This window comes from Lissotriton vulgaris, chromosome 1_1 (genome assembly GCF_964263255.1).
Source record: "Lissotriton vulgaris chromosome 1_1, aLisVul1.2, whole genome shotgun sequence".
In the NCBI taxonomy this organism is placed as follows: Eukaryota; Metazoa; Chordata; class Amphibia; order Caudata; family Salamandridae; genus Lissotriton; species Lissotriton vulgaris.
In genome coordinates, this window is record NC_141685.1 from 423,729,882 (window position 1) to 423,751,238 (window position 21,357).

General features: G+C 41.6%; 1 long non-coding RNA gene across 1 annotated transcript in view; it reads right to left on the bottom strand.

The window, feature by feature from the left end:
- LOC147747295 (uncharacterized) overlaps positions 1-21,357 on the bottom strand; it is a 1,579,242-nt gene that overhangs the window by 1,128,567 nt on the left and 429,318 nt on the right. The window contains exon 2 of the long non-coding RNA XR_015307534.1: positions 353-437. This is a non-coding gene — a long non-coding RNA (uncharacterized LOC147747295). The remainder of the gene's footprint in view (positions 1-352; positions 438-21,357) is intronic.

Consider the following 21,357-nt stretch of genomic DNA (forward strand, 5'->3'; position numbering starts at 1 on the left):
GAAACAGAACACAGAAACCACAAATGTAATACTACGCAAACAAAATATAACTTTCTCAACAAGCGATGCCATGATACACTCAAGCTAGAGGAACCAAACCCGAACAATAGCCTCCTAATATATAATCCTGGAACTTAGAGAAGAGTTGAGTTCTCAGTTTCCCACAGACAGGATACTGACTTAACCCATTAGGACAACCTTTTGTCCCACAGAGGCCATGCACATCACCATTTCTGAAACTGGAGACTTGACTTACACCACCACTATCCTCCTCAGACTGAATAAAAATAGGACCGGCATAAGCATTTTCAGAAACATTAAGTAATACACTGTCACCACCTTCCTCACATACCTCAACAGTAGACTTTCCTCCTGCTACCCAAATGGCTCTGTTCAATGCTTCTGTTTTCTCGAAATGCTCTGACCACAGGAGAGTTCTGTAAGAAAGTGGATCATTAGTTTAGGTGGACAGTCACCCACCTCAAGGAATAATAACACAGGAAGAATATCAAAGTCACTAAATTAACCTGAGTACAACCCTTGGTAGGTATGCACAGGGCAGATAGGCTTAACTTACTGATATATGTAAAGAATGTATGCAGTACCAAAATAGTATAAAAGTCAGAACATACAATACAAATTTTAATCCACAATATTAAAATGTGTACAATTTATTAAACAAAATGATATTTAAATGACAAAACCCTAATAGCGGGAACCTTAGTATTGATTTATTCTAAGTTTTAAGTAAAATAGTGCCAAAAAGCACTAATCGCTGATGATAGTCTATGAAAGCTGTAGACCGGGACCTAGGTGTGATTTTAGGTCAACAGCGATGGACGTCAGACATACCAACGTGATCCTTATGGTCAAAGAAATTACCTTCTCACATAATCTTTTTTATCAGCTCAAAATTCTCCAGTGAGACACGCTTATAGCTGTTTCTGAGGAAGTTGCTTGTATATCAGATGCAAAGATCCCCCTGATGGGCATTGATGGTCTTGGAAGACCAAGCATTTTCCAAGTCCCAACTTTTCAGGGATTCTGGAGCAGCTCCTCTGGGTCACTTCTAAGGTTTCCTGGACTTCAGAAACATCAGTTAATGGCCAGAACACACTTCAATAGAGGCCAGCAGCAAGGGTCAGTCTATGTCCAGTTGGTACTGCTAAACTGGTCACTTCAGAAGAAATGCTTCATGCAGCTTGTTGCGTACCTGTTGCCACCAAAAAGGTTTGTCAACAGACCCTTGAAGTCCACTTCCTTTTCCTGGATATTTTTCAAAAGGGTTATTTTAACAGGTTGGTACAGCAGGTTTTAGGCTTCTGGAGTCAGGCTAATCTGATTAGGACCAAAGCCATGTTTTCAGTCCCTATAGAGGATGGTCCAACCATTCCTAAATTTCACAAGTAAAATGTACTTTTCCATGCCATAGGTGTATTTCTGCACTATAGAATAAGATCTTTAAATAAAGTTAAATATGCCAATTGGGGGTAAGCCAATTTCAACATCTTTAAACGAAGGGGCACAGGTACTTTGCTCATGGTTAGCAGTGATCTAGCTCTAAATCCAACTAAACAGATAGGGTAAGAATTAGAGGGAAATCAGGCAAAAGCTGGTACTTTCCTACAGGTACCCTTCCCTACATTGCTTGGCAATCTAATACGAACAACATCACCTACACAAATTCTGGGCCCAGAAGGTTTCCGTCTCTTAGGTCAAATATAATAGCTCATTTTCTTTTTCCCTGCTTCCCCCTGGTTCTTATGTTCTGGTAATTAATTTCATGACTATCTCTATCTGCCCCCTTCATCCACTAAGGGATCAACATTGATCCAGTTTTCTGACCTCCCAACAACTCCAAAGGAGGCATATCCAAAACCTGAAAATTAGTTCTGTATGAAAACAACATGGTCTACAAAGCATTTCAGTATTCAGTGCTACCCTTTAGTGCTTATTGTACTGATTATTTATTAATCCCTTTAAATCTTTCCACCTTATCTTTAGATTTACAATAGAATACCAGCATTCGCCTTTATTTGATGCCACACAGAAAATCTTGCTTATTAATAGCCTCTTTACAAAAGACATCATCCAGAAAGTCAATGATGATCTGAGATATAACTTTTCCCAACATTTTACCTTTGAAAAATAATCTATGATCACAATTCCGAAGGCTTCCTGTCTCTGAAACACAGAAATAGGACCAATAGCTTCTAAATCAGCTTCTGCCAAGTTCCATTTGGGAACAACACTGGGAACAATACTGAATGGGTTTCCATAATGCATGCCTATGCAGGTTTGTTACTCTACCTACATGGCTCACTCACACAAATGCATTTATTTAAAATTGCATTTATCAAAGACCACCAATGTTATTCATAAGCTCACCTTTCGGTGCGCTACATCTACATTTTAAAAAACATTTTCCATAACCTAAACAAGGCATGCAATTTTGTCACCCTATACAAAACTTCCATTTTCTAAGGCCATCTCATCTGGTGCCCAAAAATATTCACACATTTGTTCCCCCATCCTCTACAACTTTCTGGCCAACCACGTATAATATATTTCAGCACCGCACTCATAATAGTGTCCTTTTGCAACTTACTCATCAACTCCATCTCAGTTAAGGATTATTCTGTTTCTCACCTACCAAAGTAACGTTTCTAAACCTAAAGACCACCTCACCCTCTTTCACATATTCCCCCATGCCAACAACTTCTGGAAAAGGTAGACATACAGTTTGCAAACATGGTATTCTTGCCTGATATGTCCTTAGCTCTGTATTGGTAACCTTGCAACTTCACTATGATAGCACGGATTGGTGCCAAAGTGAAATAATATGTTTCACAGTTTCTAATACCATCACTTTTAGGGTTAAGTCCCGTCCCTGCCCTGGTATCTCCTTCCCGAGGCGATGAATATTGGTCAACTTATTATGATTCAAATAATTTTTATGGCATTGCAAGCTATTTCAAATTCAATTCCCAATTCAGTCAATGAGAGATATGGCTATGTTTCAAAAGATTTTTTCTCATTAAGAGATTAGTAATTTTCTTTCATTCTTGTTCTTTATTCATTTTAGTCAATACATTTTTAAAGTTACAGAAATCTCATAAACAAATTTGGTTAGAATCAATCAGAAAAAAATGCATCACGCACATTCCATAAAGGAATATATCCTATCTAAAGTTCGAATCAGGATTTTAAAGTTTGAAGAACCCATGAAGAGTTCAAGTTCAAAGCAAAAGAGTAAGGTTAAAGGCGCATAAAGTTCAAAGTCAATATTAAGCAGCAGAACTCCTCATCTAGGGGAGTTAACAAAACTCAGCTATCAATCAAGTACATGCCCATACAGTTGCAGTAGCAATCTGCAAGAATTAAAGCCTCAAAATGAAGCCAGGATGAACAAAAGCAGCAGTAGCCACAACGCCAGCCTAAGACAAAAGAATGGGTGGGGTAGCATCCAGACAAGCATTGAAAAGAGCATCGGAAAAGGCAATGAAACTAAATCGGAACATGATATAGTATAAAAACAAATGAGCACATGTTGCAGAAAAATGGTCTGGTTTGTTCCCCTCGGGGCCAATCAAAATGCAGCTCTCTGCTGCAAGCAGGTTCTGTTTTCCCTTTCCAATGAAAACACATGCAGAGTGCAAACCCTTATCACGTTAGTTACAGATAGTCTTACGTAGTTAAGTTCTAGAATCATAAGCCTCAGTTGCCATAGACATCAATCGTAGTTAAAAATCATATCAAATTAAATGCAGATTTATAAAGTGCGCTGCTGCCCAGAGGCTTCTTGGCTCTAGCCGATAGAGTAGGTAACCCAGACAACTATACTAAAAATATGAATAAGAGCAAACTATGAAAAATCCATGTTTCAGACCTTTCCTAAAGACTAGAGGTCCTGTCATTTTCTTATGATCTAGGGAAGAGTATTCCATAGGTTTGAAGTACAGATGATGAATCTTCTGCTGCTCCAGTTCAAACTTCTGACTTCGGAAACAGTTGCATTAAAAGCTGAAGATAAGCGAAGGGACCTGTGAGGAGTTTACCACTACAAGCTTTCTTTCAAATAGGCAGGGCCAGACTCATGTAGGGCCTTAAACACCATACAGAGTACTTTACAATCAATGTTTTTCTTTATGGGGAGCCAATGAAGTTTGGTCAGGACTTGAGAGGCAGATTGATGCTTGGGATCCTCAACAAAAAGCGAGCGGCCACGTTTTGTACAGTCTGCAGCTTGTTTAAAAGTCTGGTTCTTAAAATTAATAAATAAAGCATTGTAGTAGCCCAGTTCCGTTTGGACAGCAAGAAGGCAGACACCACTGTTTTCTGCAACCAGTTGGGTCTTCTGAATGAATTTGTTTCACTGTGTACATAATGGACTAAGCTTAAAAAGAAGAAGCATTATCTTTGTAAGAATTCCTCTCAGTAATGCATTTCATGAATATGGACAAGAAATACTCTTTGAATATGCATCTATTATATTCAGGCATTATGTGAAATTAGATCACTAAAAACAATATGTTGCTTAGTAAAATAATACATTTGATTAAAACCGGAATATTTTGCAGTTATGATGAACATCTCTAAGCATGTCACATTAATGCCAGACTTCAGAATAAGTTGTGTACAGTTCAGCAAATTTAAGTTCACTTCTAGTAAAAGGAAGTTTGCTTTTTAATACTTTGATGTTCTAAACACATAGCTATGACTGCCTATTGCAGTTTGCACAATTTAAATGCTTGCCATTTCAGCTTTGAATTTCTTTGCATAATAGTCAACACATTTTGCATATATTTCAGATAAACCGAGACCCAAGATAAGCTGTTATTTAGTTTGAGGAATTGGAGTGGCTGACATGGCCTTCATGTGATTCTCTTTAAGCGTAAGTTTTCTGCTGATGCTAAGTTCCAAATGCTCTACCTTATTTTTGCTAACTCTGCACTTGGATAAGTGAGGCCACATTTCTCAAGGAGCATTAATACTCTCAGTAGATTGGCATTGTGTTTGTTCTGATCCTTCCAACAAACCAGAAATACTATCATTAATCTCTGCTGCACCAGTGTTCCCTTTGAGAGGTGCTTCATCAAACCTTGAAACACAGAAGCAACCCTGGCTACACTAATCAAAACATTTTGAGGTTTTCATACATTGCCCAAGGAAGACTTTAGGCTATTAAGTGCTTTGAATTATCTGCTAATACAACCTAAAGAGGACCAACGATTTAGCTCCAGACAATGTGCATATTATACTGTGCAGGCTGTGTGGATCTGTGCAAAGACTTAAATCTGTGGAATTCATGAATGAGATTACCACTGGAAAAAACCCATGCAGAAGATTTGACTGGTTTGAATATTTCTTCTTCGTAAAGGTCTACTAACTTGTCTTTCATTTTTCCCTCAATAATTTGTGCAAATTGTGTGTGGAAAATTCAAATGGGATCATCTTCTCTTTCAAAATAATGCAGTACTTATACCCAACTCCCAACTAAAAAGGATAGGGTTCTTTGTTATAAAGTGCTAACATACTCATCTGACACTTTACCATCAACACTTGCTTCCACCTGACCATCAGAAATATTCTTAACCATAATAATATAACATGGGTTCTCTGCTCTCGTCTTGCCGATTTGAATCCAGTCAGAGAACAGAGGGGAGGATGTGACGACAGACGGCAGAAGCTACCGCTGCTACTTCTGCTGTTGTTAGTGGCATGGGGTTCTCTCCCATGAGCTGCACCTCCCAATACGGCAGAACCCACGAGTTGCCTTCTAGTGCGGCGGGAGCCGCTAATTGTCTTCTAACGTGGCAGGACCCGCAGGGCAGTACTGAGCATGGCAGGACCCGCGAGTTGCCTCCCAGTGCGCGGGAGCCGCAAATTGCTTTCCAACTGGGCAGGACCCGCAGGACCCGCAGCGCATTACAGAGCGTGGCAGAGAGCCCCAAGTTGTCTCCCAGTGAGGCGGGAGCTGCAAATTGCTTTCTAACGTGGCAGGACCCGTAGGACTCGCAGTGCATTACCGAGCGCGGCGGAGAGCCGCGAGTTGCCTCTCAGTGCAGCAGAGTTGCAAATTGATTTCAAATGAGGCAGGACCCACAGGGCATTACCGAGCATGGCGGGGAGCCGCGAGTTGCCTCCCAGTGCAGCGGAATCCACAAATTGCTTTATTGCTTTATTGTGTGGCAGGAACTGCAAGTTGCCTTCCAATGCGGCAGGTCCCTCAGGGCATCGCTGTGCCTGGCAGAGAAGCGCGAGTTGCCTTACAGTGTGGCGGGAGCCGCAAATTGTTTTCCTGTGTGGCAGGAGTCGAGAGTTGCCTTCCTGCTTGCCGTGGATTCCTCACCCTGCGCAGCACTGCAGAGGCCATGTGGGCCATGTGGGCTTCTCATCGCTACAGGGGCCACAAAAAAGATCGCCGAGTGCGGCAGAAAGCCGCAAGTTGCCTCCTTAGTCGGCAGGAGCTGCAGAGCAAGGATGCCATAAAGACGATGTGAGGAACCGCGTGGGCTGTGCGGAGAGTTTGTGAGTACAGGATACAGTAGTCTATGTGAACAAGGGGGTGGCGGTGGATGAAGTCTACCACCGGCGGCTGCCTCTAATCACATCTAAGTGGCCATCTGTATTTACTATAGTGCCTATTAAGGCCCTGGTTGGGGCGTAAGCCTAAACTGGAAACAGGCTTTAATTACCAGGATGCTTGAGTAGCAGTAATAACTAGCGGTAATAGCAGTTCTGTAACCATCTAACTAATGACTAATCATTAATGACTTGTGTCTTTGAAAACTATATAACCGCTCAAGAAGCTGTGAGTTAGGGATTGGAAACTTGGCACTAGGTTTGGTGTTGCATGAGCGGCGCACCGGTGCATTGGCACTTTGGAGCTAAACCTCTCTGGCTGTGTTGGCTGGTATTGGCCAAGGGTATTTCTCTAAAATTGGCTCTTGCAGGCTCAGCAAAGAGTGCACTACTGCCTAGTGCTACGACCCCGCTAGATCAAAAAAAGTAGGAGGGGCAGCAGGGAACAGTAGGACTAAGTGCACAGCTGGTCACGATCCACCAGATAGTACCCCCTTGCATAACCAGGACAACTGAAATCACACTAAGTTATCTTCTGCACCCTAATGGCCTATAAAAAATTAAGATCAAGAACTATCTTTATGAAGAGGATGGGAACAGAAGAGGCAACTAGAAAGAGCACTGGGAAGATGATAAGAACAGGAACGTCTGTTGCGATCCCCGGAATTAAAAAATACTTCGCAAAACTAAGTTCAGATGAACAGGGGCAATTACAAAAAATCATCAGATAAACCATAAAAAAAGGGAATAATGAGACTGGAAAGGATGGAATACAAACCAACAATCAATCCCAAATTCAAAATCAAAGATACAACATCCCTAGCTCCGACACTAATATCAAAGATCTGATATTCTACACGGGGTCCCAAAAGGAGCCACAGGACATTCAGAATAGTACTCCACAAAAACCATCTGATCAAGAGGGATTCCTCAATAAATAACCAGATCTTTTAAAAACTACAGCATTCTCTAATAATTGCATCCTAGTATCTAAATCTCTGTTCACTTTGCAAAGTATCCTGGAATCTGTTCTTACTCATTTAGGGAATATATTGGAAAATTCAGATCAAATGCTCGATACCCAATTAGGAATGCTAAAATATCTAGTGGAGAAAAAAGGGAAGAAAGAGCAATTAACATCAACACTAATAGCAGGGTTTGTGGAAAAGGCAAAGTGGATAATCCTTTTAAACCAAAAGGTGAAATTATAGGAGGACTTTCTCCACCGAAGAAAGACATTGCAACTCAAACTGGAAGAAAATTACCTAAGGAATCTAAGGAAAAACAGGATCATAACCAGGTATATTCACTTAGAAAAATTTTCAAGGAGGATAATAAATCAGAGATTCATCAACTGCCTATAACATATGATCCAATTTTCACAAAAATAAAAACTAAATCATAAATGAATCTGAGCAGTCCGGCAATATCACATTCCAAACCAACAGTTGATACTGGGCTATATAACAACGTCGCACAGGGCCCAGGAATCGAAAAATAGAAAAAGAAATAGAAAAAGAAAACAAAAGAAGATCAAATTGAAAAGGAGAAATGAGCTAGGAAGGATAGAGAAAAAGAAAGCCTGTAAAATAAGGTTCCAGAGCATTTCCCCTACCCCAACCCGATCACTAGATAAAGAGGAAAGGTTTGAAATGGCTCAGAACGCGAAGGCAAAAGACCAGAACTTGCCAGTTAAAATACAAAGAGTTAATTCTAACCAACTTAACAAACTTAATCCAAAGGCAACAGGTTTCTCATTAGTAGATCACGGATCTAAGACCCCGGTATTAAGAGATATTCCAAAAAGAACTTTCACCATCGGGAAAAAGTACCTACAAGTAGAGGAGTTTAAGCCAAGCCATCTGGAAATCACAGATCTATTCCCTTCAGGGAATTCTCCACTTAACCGTGATCGAATTATCAGTCTGCTTCAAAAGATACCACTGTTACAATCCCTAGCAAGAAATTAAATAAAACTAGTTACGTCCCGGAAAAAACTAAAACAACAACAGTGATTGTAGAATTCTGGTCTCCAGTAATACCAGGAATTACACTAAAGGACAGTGAGACTCTCCACAAATACGGCTATGATTTGACTCCAGTATTAAGTTGCGAAGTCCAAAAGATTGAAATAGCAAAAGAATCTTTCAAAATGTAGTGACTGAATCAAAGCCTTAATGCCATGAACAACCCCCCAGACCCATATGCAGAAAATATATTTGTCTCCATAAAGAATGGTGAAAGAGGAATTTGGAGTAAAAGTACGCCTAAGAGGGATATAACAACGAGGGATTACTCATGGGCCTGGACCTCGTAGAACCTGAACAGAAACAAACAACTCAAGGATAATAAATATTCCGTTTAACACAGTCTTGACTATCTCTTCTTGGAGTATTGCTGGAAAAAACTCAAGATAAAATGGCTGAAATTACAAAAAACTGTCCAGCCATAGTGGCCCTACAAGGAACCTGGTCTACATCAAATTTTGATCAAGAAAAATACTACATATATATTATATTCCCACAGAGCAGGTTGATCAGGGTCATGCGAAAGGTGGGATAGCGATTTTACTTAACGAAGATTACAAGTGGGCCCAAGAAATAATCCCAACTAACTCAAAGAATTTTCACTCTATCAAGATTACGGTTGGGATAGACCCACAAGAAACTCTAAAAGATCTACTAATTTGTAATGTTTATATCCCCCCTGGAGCACAAATGGATGTACTTGCTACAGAAGTCCTCGAGGATATAGAAAAGACAGTAGAAGGACAAGGTTATCCATCATTCTTCATCGGGGGCGACTTCAATGAGAAAATATCAAAAGAGCTACTTCGAAAATGGGCAGACCGGCACAAAGGAGAGGCCCTGGCAATTTCCATTCCACTATTTCCTAAAGAAAACAACGCTGATAAAAGAGGGAAAATTCTAATGGCCTCACTCCCATTGTTAAGTGGAATAATACTAAATGGTTATGTAGAAGGAGACATTCCCGCAAGAAAATACAAGACAAGGGAACTGTAGTTCCTCACTCCTGGACTACATGATTTGAAGCTTGGATCTGTTTGGAACAGTTTCACACCTCAAAATTCACTCTACAAATCTGATAATAAACTTCAAAATGGGCATTAAAAATGTATTACAAAAACTACAGGAAAAGTTAAAGCAACGGGGTACAACAAAGAATCAATACGAAAAACCAAAATTAGCTACCAATACAAAACAATTAAACAAATTGATAAGATTGCAGTTTCTTGAATACTCTGTATCAAAACAGCTAAAAATTAACAAATTACAAAATCAACGCAGAAGAGAAAAGGCACAAAAAAAGGGAATAACCCAGGATAAAAACTGGGTAGACATTCAGATAGCAGCAAAACAAAACAACCAACGAGCCCATTGGAATATAATTGCTAAAGAAACAGTCACGAAAAAAGCATTACAAGCCATTCAGGTGCCTCCGGCAGAATGGGAATCATTTCTTGCCAATCTATATAAACTAAATACTAATTCAGAAATATCTAATAATCTGCCTAGAAATCCAGAAGTAAAATCTTTAAATATTGAAGCACCAAGTCCAATGTCAAATGAGCTACATATAAAATAATTACGGGAGCAACGGGTCCTGACCAAATTCCAATCAAGGTACTCCACTGATATCCCAAAGCATGGAGTAAGATGTTATCTCCCCTTTTTAACCATATCTTTACCACTGGGGAAATCCCCAAATCGTGGAAGGGGAGCATTGTAATACCTATACACAAAAAGAGTTCAAGTCTGCATCCTGGCAACTATAGGCAGATAGCCCTTCTAGATGCAACAGGAAAGATTTTTACAGCAGCAGTATTAGACCACCTTAAGGACTGGGCTTTCTCATCAGAACTAATCCCCCTATATCAAGCCGGATTCAGACCAAAGCATTCGGTCACTTACAATATTGCTGTGTTGCAAACCATCTTAGACAAATATGTGGCTATAAAATTCCAGATTGTGTATGCTGCTTTCATTGACTTTACCACTGCTTCGATAGAGTGGATAAAGGAACACTTTGGAGAAAACTCAGCAAAATGGGCATCCCGGATAAATGACTCCATATAATAACATCATTACATTCCAGGACTTGGTGTCAGGTTCAAATGGGGAGGGAAAAGGGTCTCACAAATCCTATCCCGACCCCAAACGGCCTTAGGCAAGGATGCCTTCTTGCTCCCCTATTGTTTTCTCTTTATCTCAGCGATATGCCTGAATGTTTTAAACAGATCTGCAACTTTCTACCTAAAATTGCCCTGCACAAAATTCACACAATGTAATCATTTTAGACCTAACGCCATTTGGCCTGCAAAGAAGCCTGCAAGCACTCCACATTTATACGGAGGAAAACTATTTCATACCGAACATTGCGAAAACAAAAATAGTTCAGTTTTCATCAAGGAAACAGAGTGCCAAATTCAACTGGAGTCTAGGGGAAAAAATGGTGAAAGTGACTGAATGTTTTAAACAGATCTGCAACTTTCCACCTAAAATTGCCCTTCACAAAATTCACACAATGTAATAATTTTAGACCTTACGCCATTTGGCCTGCAAAGAAGCCTGCAAGCATTCCACATTTATACGGAGGAAAACTATTTCATACCGAACATTGCGAAAACAAAAATAGTTCAGTTTTCATCAAGGAAACAGAGTGCCAAATTCAACTGGAGTCTAGGGGAAAAAACGGTGAAAGTGACAAATTGAGTATACCTATTTAGGTTGGATCTTCACTAAGTCTCTACAAAATATACTCCATACTAAGAACCTGACTCATAAATCTGACGTTCATGTGGGGGCACTTTCACGCTTATATGCTTCAACTGAACAAAGTCACTTTTCTTCTCTGCTTCAGGTATACAGCGCCTAGATTCCACCAGTGCTGTCATACACTCTTGAATACATCCCAATCAGCCAATGGAACTATCTAGACCTAAAAGATGGGAAGATCTTACAGAAATTAACAAAGCTGTCTCATGCTGTACGGTACAAGCTCTCCGCCTTGAGTTTTAATTAACCAGCTCCTATGCCACAGGAATTACCAATATCATCAGATGGGCATATAATCTCCTCCATGCAGAAGAAGGAACGCTTCGATCTCTACTTAAAACAGAGACATTTGAAAAAGAATCTTCGAAACATGTATACTCAAGGAATGTTTTAACTGCTTTTGAGTTATCTAATGTTAACATTAATTTGTTACAATCATGGACTCCTGCTCAGCTGAAGCTCTTTTAAAAAAATTTCACTCCAAGACTCAGCTTTGATCTTGACTCTCAACACCGCGCTAAATTGTCTTTATATAAAAAATGTGCAGAAACTATGGTCTTCAAGAAAACACAACAGTATATTAATTTTAATTTAAAGCTTGGGGCCAGGAGATCGATTGTGCTGCCTCGATTTGGGATAATTCCTTTAAAATCTTTTACATATAAGTGGCTACCAAAAGAAAAATCTAGTATTCTCTGTAATTTGTGTAATGGTGGGGAGCAGGACCTAGAGCATTTGTTGTTCACTTGCCCAAATGCGACAGTGGTAAAGGCAAGAAAAAGGTTTTTACAACCAATGTATACAAAATGTACAATTAACTCTGTACAGGAATTGTTCATACTATGCAAGGTTCCGCCAAATGAGTTTGTCTGCTACAATCTATATACATTTTTAAAAACTATTTTAACTTTGTATTAGAATGAAAACTTTTTTAACTAAACTGTTTAAAATTTTATTTCAATTGAATATTTGTGGTTCTAGGTTGAGGACTAAATCAAATAAACTTAACTTGAACTTTAACTATAACATGGTCAATATGTCTGAGGGTGTGCCCTTAGACACATCTCCTTCTAGTGAGGCCACCCATGAATAGCCTCACCTTTTTGTGCAACATTGATCTTATGAGATGTATGCTTGCCTTTAATGTAGAGGTACTTGTATAGCCACGACAAACTGGAGGCATCTCGGCGCTTGTAAGAATACCGCTAAGGAACCCTTCATTGCTTTTCCCTGTGAAGTGTCCACTCCTGGGCACCACCAAGGTGAAGACAGGCAATTCAATTCAAAGATGCTTTATTCAAGTTTTTCTCATAAAAGCGCGTACAATCACAATTACAAAAACAACAGTAAGAAAGCACCACTGCATTTAAAGAACATTAGTTCATAAGTAAAATTGTAATTAAAATATTCAAGTGAAATAAAATACAGACAAACCCTGGGTACATTAAAAAATGATCAGCTGCCTAAAACCCTCTGTCTGATAGTCCATGCCCATCCGAGATATTTGGCAGTTGCTATAAGTAAAGGCAAAAAAGTGCTAGTGCAAATTATTCTGAAAGCAACAGCACTACTAGTGGTACCTACGTTTTTGCACACTGGTGTTAACCAAAGGCGCCTGGGTTCTACATAATTTCTACAAACAAATAAGAAATTACCAATTGTTTCCTTGTGTGCTCCACAGGCTGGACAGATGCTGTTGGATGAACCCCACCACCTGCCTGTTAGAGACCTAAGGGGGAGAGCGCCTGCTCTAATTTGAAAAAGAAGCTTCCTATGTCTAGGGGTGTTTATAGCATCCCAGTAGAGTTCTAAGCTAGGTTACAGTTTAGCTTCTAAGAAACATAGAGCCAGTATTGGTATCTCTCCAATTTCGATTAACCACCTTTTCCCAATAAATTTCCTTTAAAACTTTTTCACTTGGAAAGGGACACCTGTCGGATTATCCCAGAGCAGTTGGAGATCGAGATCAACCAGCATAATTCTAAGAGCATTCAGCCAGCCTATTTTATGGAACACATCTGCTTTGATAATAGCTAAAAAACCCTTGGCATAATGGTAAAGCTCAGGAGTGGTCCAGAGCCTCCTCCAGTACAGAATAGGACGAAGCCTTGCCAGATCTACTTCAGCCTTCCTGCCCAGATCGTACCTGAGTGGGAGCAATGGAGTGCTTTTGGGAAGACCAGTGATTGCCCTGAGAAACTTATTTTCTGATGTTTGTAATGACTGGATCTTCTCAAAGCCCCACAGCTCGGCGCCATAAAGTGCAGAGCCGAGGGCCTTGGCCTCGTAGACCTGCAGTGCTGGCTTAATTGATTTAGTCCTAGATTTTCTATGCTCTGAACCAAGAGCACCAGCCAATTGTCTATGCCTTAGGACTGCAATATCTATATGCTGGGACCTACTTAGATCTTCTGATACATGGATACCCAGATACATAAAAGTTTTAACTATCTCTAGAGGGCGATCGTTCATGGTCAGCTTGGATCTAAAACTTCGATGGGGGTTAAAGGCCATAAGCTTAGTTTTAACCACATTGACTTCTAGGCCATGCTCCCCACAGAAATTATCAAAAATAAGTAGTGCTCGCTGTAAGCCGCTCGGAGTCTTTGATAAAATTAGGGTATCGTCTGCAAACATTAAAATCGGTATATTAATACCAGACAGAGAAGGAGCATCCACATTAGCAAATAACATGCGAGCAAAGACTCCGTTAATGAACAGGGAAAAGAGCGTGGGGGCCATCGAACATCCTTGCCAAACTCCCGCTTCACCGGGAAGTCAACGGTAACCACTCCCTGCCCCCCCTACTGAATCTTGGCAAAATTTGCTTCATGCAGCCGCATTATCATTGTCAATAGTTCATCTGGTAAACCCAGGTTCCTCAGTACCGACCACAGCTTGAACCTTGGGGCCAGGTCGAAGGCAGCCCGCAAATCGACAAAAGCCGCGTACAGGCTGCCCTCGCCCAGTAGCATTCGCCACTGCAATAAGGTAAATTGGAATACCTGGTCAACCGTGCTGGTTGACTACCGAAACCCAGCTTGGAATGGGGATAGGGCGTTGTTCTCCTCCACCCAGTTCAAAAGCTTGTTGACAACCATCCTCCCGACCACCTTTTGGATGGTGTCAATTAAGCTTATAGGTCTATAGTTCCCGGGTTTGGATCGATCTCCCTTCTTGAATACAGGTATTATGATTGCACCTTGCCAGGATGTCAGTACAGGTGCTCCCTGAGCAACTGCATTAACAAGAAGAAAGATATACTTACACCAGCACTCTTTATCATTAATAAAGAGATCCGCCGGGACCCCGTCCAAGCCTGGGGCTCTGCCACTAGTCACTGAGCTGAAGGCCATCATTACTTCATTATTGCTGAACGAATTATCTTTAAAATAAACCAGCCTAAACCCAACCATCTCACTACCAAGTTGCATTTTGGCTTACTGGGGCTTAAAATATTTAACCCAGTCCTCCTCCGATATGTTATTATCAGGAGGGTCAGGAACTCCACCCATGCCCCATTTTACAACGTTCCAAAAGAGCAAGGAGTCTTTTTTCTCACTCGCATCCTTTAGCTCATTCCAGTGGAGCTCATCCCACTTTTTCTTAGCTGTGGATATACTATCCTTATAGGCCTTTCTAGTGATGTGAATGGCCGTCACTTCTCTCCTCTTGTTTGCGGTACCTAAATCTAAGCGTGCATTCCTACACTGGGTAGTATACCACTTTGCTGGCTTGATAGTTTCCCTACTGGTCTTCTTTGTCGGTTTCAGAAAATGGTTCCTGATAATAGAAAAAAGATTATCATGGATTTCTGTTGCTGTGTTTGGGCATGATATGGGTGGGTTGTCCTGCTCCATGGCTGTTTTCGCTTTAACTACCTCAGCGTTAATGATATCCATGGACCGTTGGTTGGACAAAACATATGACCATTTTAACCTACGCATATCATTTGTAGGGACAATTGTTGGTGCACTATCCCTCCCAGGAGTCAGGGTCTTGTTCACGGGTGTCCACCATTTATGCTCTACGCACAACGGATTGTGATTGCTTTCGCTCCTCCATTTGACTTCCATGTAACAGACTAATTTCCAGAGTTTCAAGCTACACAAAACATAATCTATTCTGCTCCTATGTCGTCCATTGTCAAAGGTACATGCACCCGCCTTATCACTCTTGGTCCTCCCGTTTAGTGCCCTTAAACCCCTTTCAAGACAAATAGCATTTAAACAGATAATATCTTCGGACCATCGAGTGACAGGATTCAGTTCTAGTTTTGGGACCCCCCATTGCCTATCCTCTTCTTCCCCAGCAAAATCATCACAGATGGCCAAAGGTTCGAAGGTGCGGTTTAGGTCACCAGCTAAGATTATATTATTGTCCAGGGAGTGTGTTTCTAGGAGGGAGCCCAAGGCTGCTAAGACTTCTGACCTCCCACTCTTGTTTCCCCTGGCATAGACATTATAAATATCAAGCCTTCCTTGAGGGCCCTTATCCACTTTAATGTATTGGATATCATTGCTTCCAACGTCTACCACCTTAACAGTTAACAACATACTTTGCCGGACCCAAATAGTCAAGCCACCCATAGGACGGCCCTTAGGACTTTTAATTGCTGGGACCGAATAATTCAAATACCCCTGTGCAAAAGAGGGCTCGCACAACCACGTCTCCTGAAAAATGCACACGTCAAAAGTGTTTACAAAGGTTAGCCAGTCCTGTGTTTCCTGTTTAAGGCGCATGCCCGCTATGTTCCATGAAACTAGCTTTCCCACACCATACGTCTCGCTATTGGAAAGTCGTGGGGAGATTCCTACTGGGAGAGTTGGGAGAGCAGTAGCGTTGCGAGTAATTGCAACAGGATCAGTGTTTCCAATCATCATGTTAGCCCGGCATAGAGGGTGAACAGAAAGGGGGTTAAAGTCTTCCTGCAAATGACAGCTAGCTCGGTTACTACCCAGTCAGTCGCTGTCGTTGAGGCCCAAAAGTGCGTTAAATCTATTTGTGACTTCAACATCTGTGGTATGTCCTGGGACTCCTCTGTGGCAAGCTCTATTTATTTTCATGGGTATTGTATTCCACCCGCCTGTTCCCATTGGGAAGCGAATATTATTGGCGGGTGTCCTATTCATAGGAATGTAGTGACTATATGGGCCCTGATTACCTGGTCTGTAAAAGAACCCCAAAGGCAATATTTCAATGCCCTGGCCATCCAGCGTTGTACTTTGCTCTGACTCCCTAAGGATCCTAGCTACTGGTATCGGGTTATTAAAATTTATAACTATACAATCGCACTCTCTATTCTTCCAAGAGCTTCCCAACCATGCGACTCAACAAGCCATAATTATATTGTGACCTACGATATCGCCGCCTGCAATATTTTGTGAAAACCAGTAAGTAATCTTGTTCTTTAGTTGAAAGTAGTCCTCTCTTTCCCCTTGCCAGAGAGGAGGGACTTTGGCCAAAACCACCACTAAAGGAGTGCTTTGGGGGGGTAAATCCAGGGTGAGTCTATTACCTATACCTTGGGCCGGTTTATTAGGGTGAATAGGACCAGTAGCCGGTTTCGATGGCTGAATACCGACTTCCTGATGTAACTGCAAATCCCCTTTAAGGCTCTGGCTTGCCTCAGTGCCCAACACTATACCCTTAGGGTCAGTTGCTCCATTGTCACTAATTAACACAGGTCCTTTTACTGTTTGAGATGCAAGGTTGGATGGAGCTATTAATTGGGAATCAATATTAACTTCCTGTTCGCCTATTTGAGGAGTGTCAGCTCCGACCTTCTTGTTGGCGGTTAAAGAGTGTAACATTTTAGAATTGTTAATGGAGACTTGTTCCAGCTTGCCTAAACTAACAGTGATTATTTTCAATCTCTCTATTAAGGGGAGTATTAGGGATATCATTGTGTGTTCTAGCTGTCCTAACAGAACCCCATCTCCTTGTACAGAAGCTATAGGCTTAAACATTGGGTGGGGTTGTACCAAAGTAGCAGGCTGAATATGGTTCGACGTGCCTAAAGATTTTGCCCCTTTATTCACTGTCTTTGGGATTTTTACTCTTTTACTTTTCAGTCCACCCCCCCTTTGCTTTCTTTTGCCTGTCAGTAAATTACATGAAGATGAAGAATCGGCTATATGGCAAGCAGGAGTAATCGGGCGAGGTATCGCACAAGGGACAGTTTCCACCAGAATAGTACTACCTTTCTGTGACTTCTGTGAGCTATTTCCCAAGGAGATGTTACTGAGCGAATCTAGCTCTATACTAGTCAGTGGCAATCCCAAGTCACTTAAACGTTGACTTATACAATTCTCTGGAGTAATACAGTGCTGGATTAAACCCAGGGAGGACCGCTTAGAAAATATTTCGGCCGACAATCTTTTTTCAACATCAACTATTTCTTGATCCAGGGCAGCTGCAACCCGAGTAATATAGTTGTTTGTGTTCCCATTAGACTGCCACTGCTCGATTTAGGACCAGTCTTTCCCCCTTTGTCCGACTGTGCGGCCATGTTAAAGGAACAGAACTCCGGTGAAAAAAGTAGGAGTAAAGCAAAATAGGGTACACAAAACAAATAAGCCCTTAACAGTTGTCAAAACGACCTGTACACCTAAAATATTGCCAGTATGTTGAACAGAATCTTGGAGGGGTGGCCCAGCCCGGCCTCGTCAGGCCCCGGACGGCCACAGACGGCTTCGCCCGGCGCCTGCCCTCGCACGTCCTGCGTTGCGTCGGAGGGGCCTGCTAAAGTAGAACAAATGGGCAGGGCTGATTGGAGGAAGAGGACCAGCTGGTGTCAGCAGCAAGGAATGCTGGTCCTCGCAGTCCCCTACAGCCTCGTCAGCCAAGCAGACTCTGGCAAATCGACCTGTGAAAACTCCGGCAGCAGGGACCCACAGGGAACGACAAGGTCCGATAAGGTTTCACTCCCTCCATCAGAACAGATGGAAGCTCAGACAGCGAGCAGCTCCTGTGAAGCGGGGGCCGCGAGTTTTTAAATGCTGCGAGCAAGGGGCGGGGCTGATTGGGGGAAGAGGACCAGCTGGTTTCAGCAGCAAGGAATGCTGGTCCTCGCAGTTCCCTACAGCCTTGTCAGCCAATTTCATCAACAGTCTTCTTCCCCTGTTCATTCTCATGTTTCTTTCTTATAATAATGGCATTTGGGCATGCCTAACCCCGCTAATTCTCTGTATAAAGTGTTTTGACTTTTCAAATCCATTTGCTATATCAGCATCATTGACTGTTTAGTCAGTCCCAACCCAGAATTTTCCTATTTTTGGTCTTCAGTATGATATGATCTTGTAAAACTGTTCATAATGTATGTGTTGGAAGTTAAATATTATGGCTAATTATCTAAGCCTCAGCATAATATTCAATATTTTACCCCTCTACTAGGATAGAGTTGGAATCTCACCATGAAGGTATTGTCTTTTTCCCACTCCTCAACTCCATCTGTTTAGTAGTATCAGTAAAGACATAGGGGTCCGTCCGCCATCCTGTCATGGCAAGGGACCATCCACCATAATGGCGGAGGTCCCGTGCGCCAAATTAGGATGCACCTGCCACAGTGGCGGGTGCATCCCACATTTTAAACATTGCGGCGGGCGGTGCTGAAAGCACCGCCCGCCGCAATGCTAAAAATGAATGTTGTGTGTTTCAAAGCACAACATGACAGGCACCGTGCTGTGCCTGTCACGTTGTACTTTGAAACGCAGGGGGGTACCATAGGTACCACCCATGTGCACCCTCATGCCCCCTTCACCCTGGGGACCCGCAACGGGCCCCCAAAGCAAAGACCGTATACCTTTCTGTGGCGGCATTGCCGCCACGGAAAGGCATTCCCTAAAGCCCATCCTAATATGGCTGGTGGTGTCTGATAGACACCACCACCATATTAGACCTTTTCCGCCACGGTCGCAAGGTGACCGTGGCGGAAAAGCGGCGGACGGTCTTCCCGTCCACCATGGACCCCCCAGCCATCCTAATGTGGCTGGGGTCATTTCAGGGAGGATGGCGGAAGGATTGCCCCCGCCAGCCCGGCGGGGGCAATCCGTCCTCCATCCTAATCGACCCCATAGTTATTACCAGGGTTGTCAATGCAGGTAGAGTTTAGAACTCTTTCAGACCAAAATCACCCAAGTAATATTTGAGTAAGAATAGCTTCCTTTGCGGAGAATGCTTTGTAGTGTAGTTCCTATTTTCCCTATAGGCCCTGCGCATTGGAATAACATAAACACTAGTATAGACGTAGAAGTGCGGTCTTCCAGGTCTCTACTGACTATGCTAAACTTAATTGGGTTTGTACCAACTAGCTCAGAGGTCACTGGAAACTTTCTTGACTGAATAGGAAGTGATAAGCTTCCCTGGTACAGACAAGAAGGGATTCAGTTTTCCAACAACCGCATAAACATGACAACTTTGCTCCTTAGAATAAGAGTCAATCTCTAGAGTCCTGTGAAACAATAGACAGTTATTTTACTCAGTCAGTTGTGCAGATTACTTTCACCAAGATGCAGAGAATAGAGAGACTGGCGTTTTCAATAAAAAGGTATTATTTATTGAACAGTCTTTCTTCTCATGCAAGAGAAATGAATTGCTACAATTGCAAGACTAGTTATTATAAAAAGTGCGTACAGTAAAATGAGGATTGCGAAATAGTACTGTAAAAGCATTGATATGGTTTCTTAGCCATACAATGGTTAAAATGAATAAAATATATACATTCATATATACATTTGACTAACGTACTCAACTGGTGCTTCTAACTACGCCTACCCCAGTGTACCTGACCTAAGCCTAATACTTGGGAGGGAGTAAGTAAGTAGCAGTTTTAGTTAAGTTGGTTTTGCCAAGGTTTGCTTCAAGAATTCTCTCTAAGGGTTTAGTCAACACCATACCTCTGAAATAGAATGTTGGAGGTTTTGTATCTCCTTCCAGGACTCGATATCCCAGTCACTCGCAAGAATAGGCTGGAAACGCCGGAGCTGGATTTTCTCGGCAAGAGAAAAGACAGCGTCTCTCTCAGCGCGTCAAGGAGGAGGAGGGGCAGCGTCCGTGGGCTGCTTGCATCTGCTGGGCTCTGCAAGGGACAGCTGTTCTGCTCCTGTATTCACCACACCATCGTTATCGACGTCGTCGCGCTTGCTTAAGGCAACGTTGGTAATATTTATACCTGAAGGGTGCCTTGTTTGACGTAAGTTTTTGGACATAAGACGTCAATAAAGATGTCACTAGGAAGTGATCGTCTCTCAGTGCTCATTAGAGTTCTATTACTAATCAAAACATAGCAAGCAGGGCTTTCCCAGGTTGCTGAGTTTTATCTTGTTAAATAACTCGGAGTGTAATCTAGGAATCTAAGATAGTGGCTTCTGCTGTGTCATCTGCTGTAATGAGCTGCAGAGGAAGAGATTCTGAAATGTGGCTCTGATCGTTTTATGCCAGAGACGAGTTTCTGAAATATCGCTCTTGATCGTTTCTGCCATTATAGGGGTATGAATGGATTATAGCCGTATAAGGGCATAAGGTCACAGTATTGATCGGGGTCCTAGATTAGAACACGACACCCACTCCACGAATTTATGTCCATCAAATTACTAAAAACTAAAGCAATAAGATGCATGTGTAACATTACCCACGCCAAAATACATATTTGCATTTGAAATACATGGAAATATAGGTACTGTACGTCTTTAAGCATAGAAATCATTCAAAAATTATAGCATATGTAATCAGTGAACAATTTTGCGAAAAAATAAAGAATTTACACATGAAATATCTCTTTATACAGAAAAGAAGGGCGAGATTATTTCATCACATATAAATGCATTTGCTTTAACGTGTGCTAGAGGCTGATGTAAAGTTATTATGTCTCTAGATTTACCTAAAAATAAAAGTTCTGTTCTTTATGAATAGTTCTACTTTAAGCAAATAATTTGTGCCAGAAAAAAGGTAAATATTTTGAAAAATGTTTAAACCC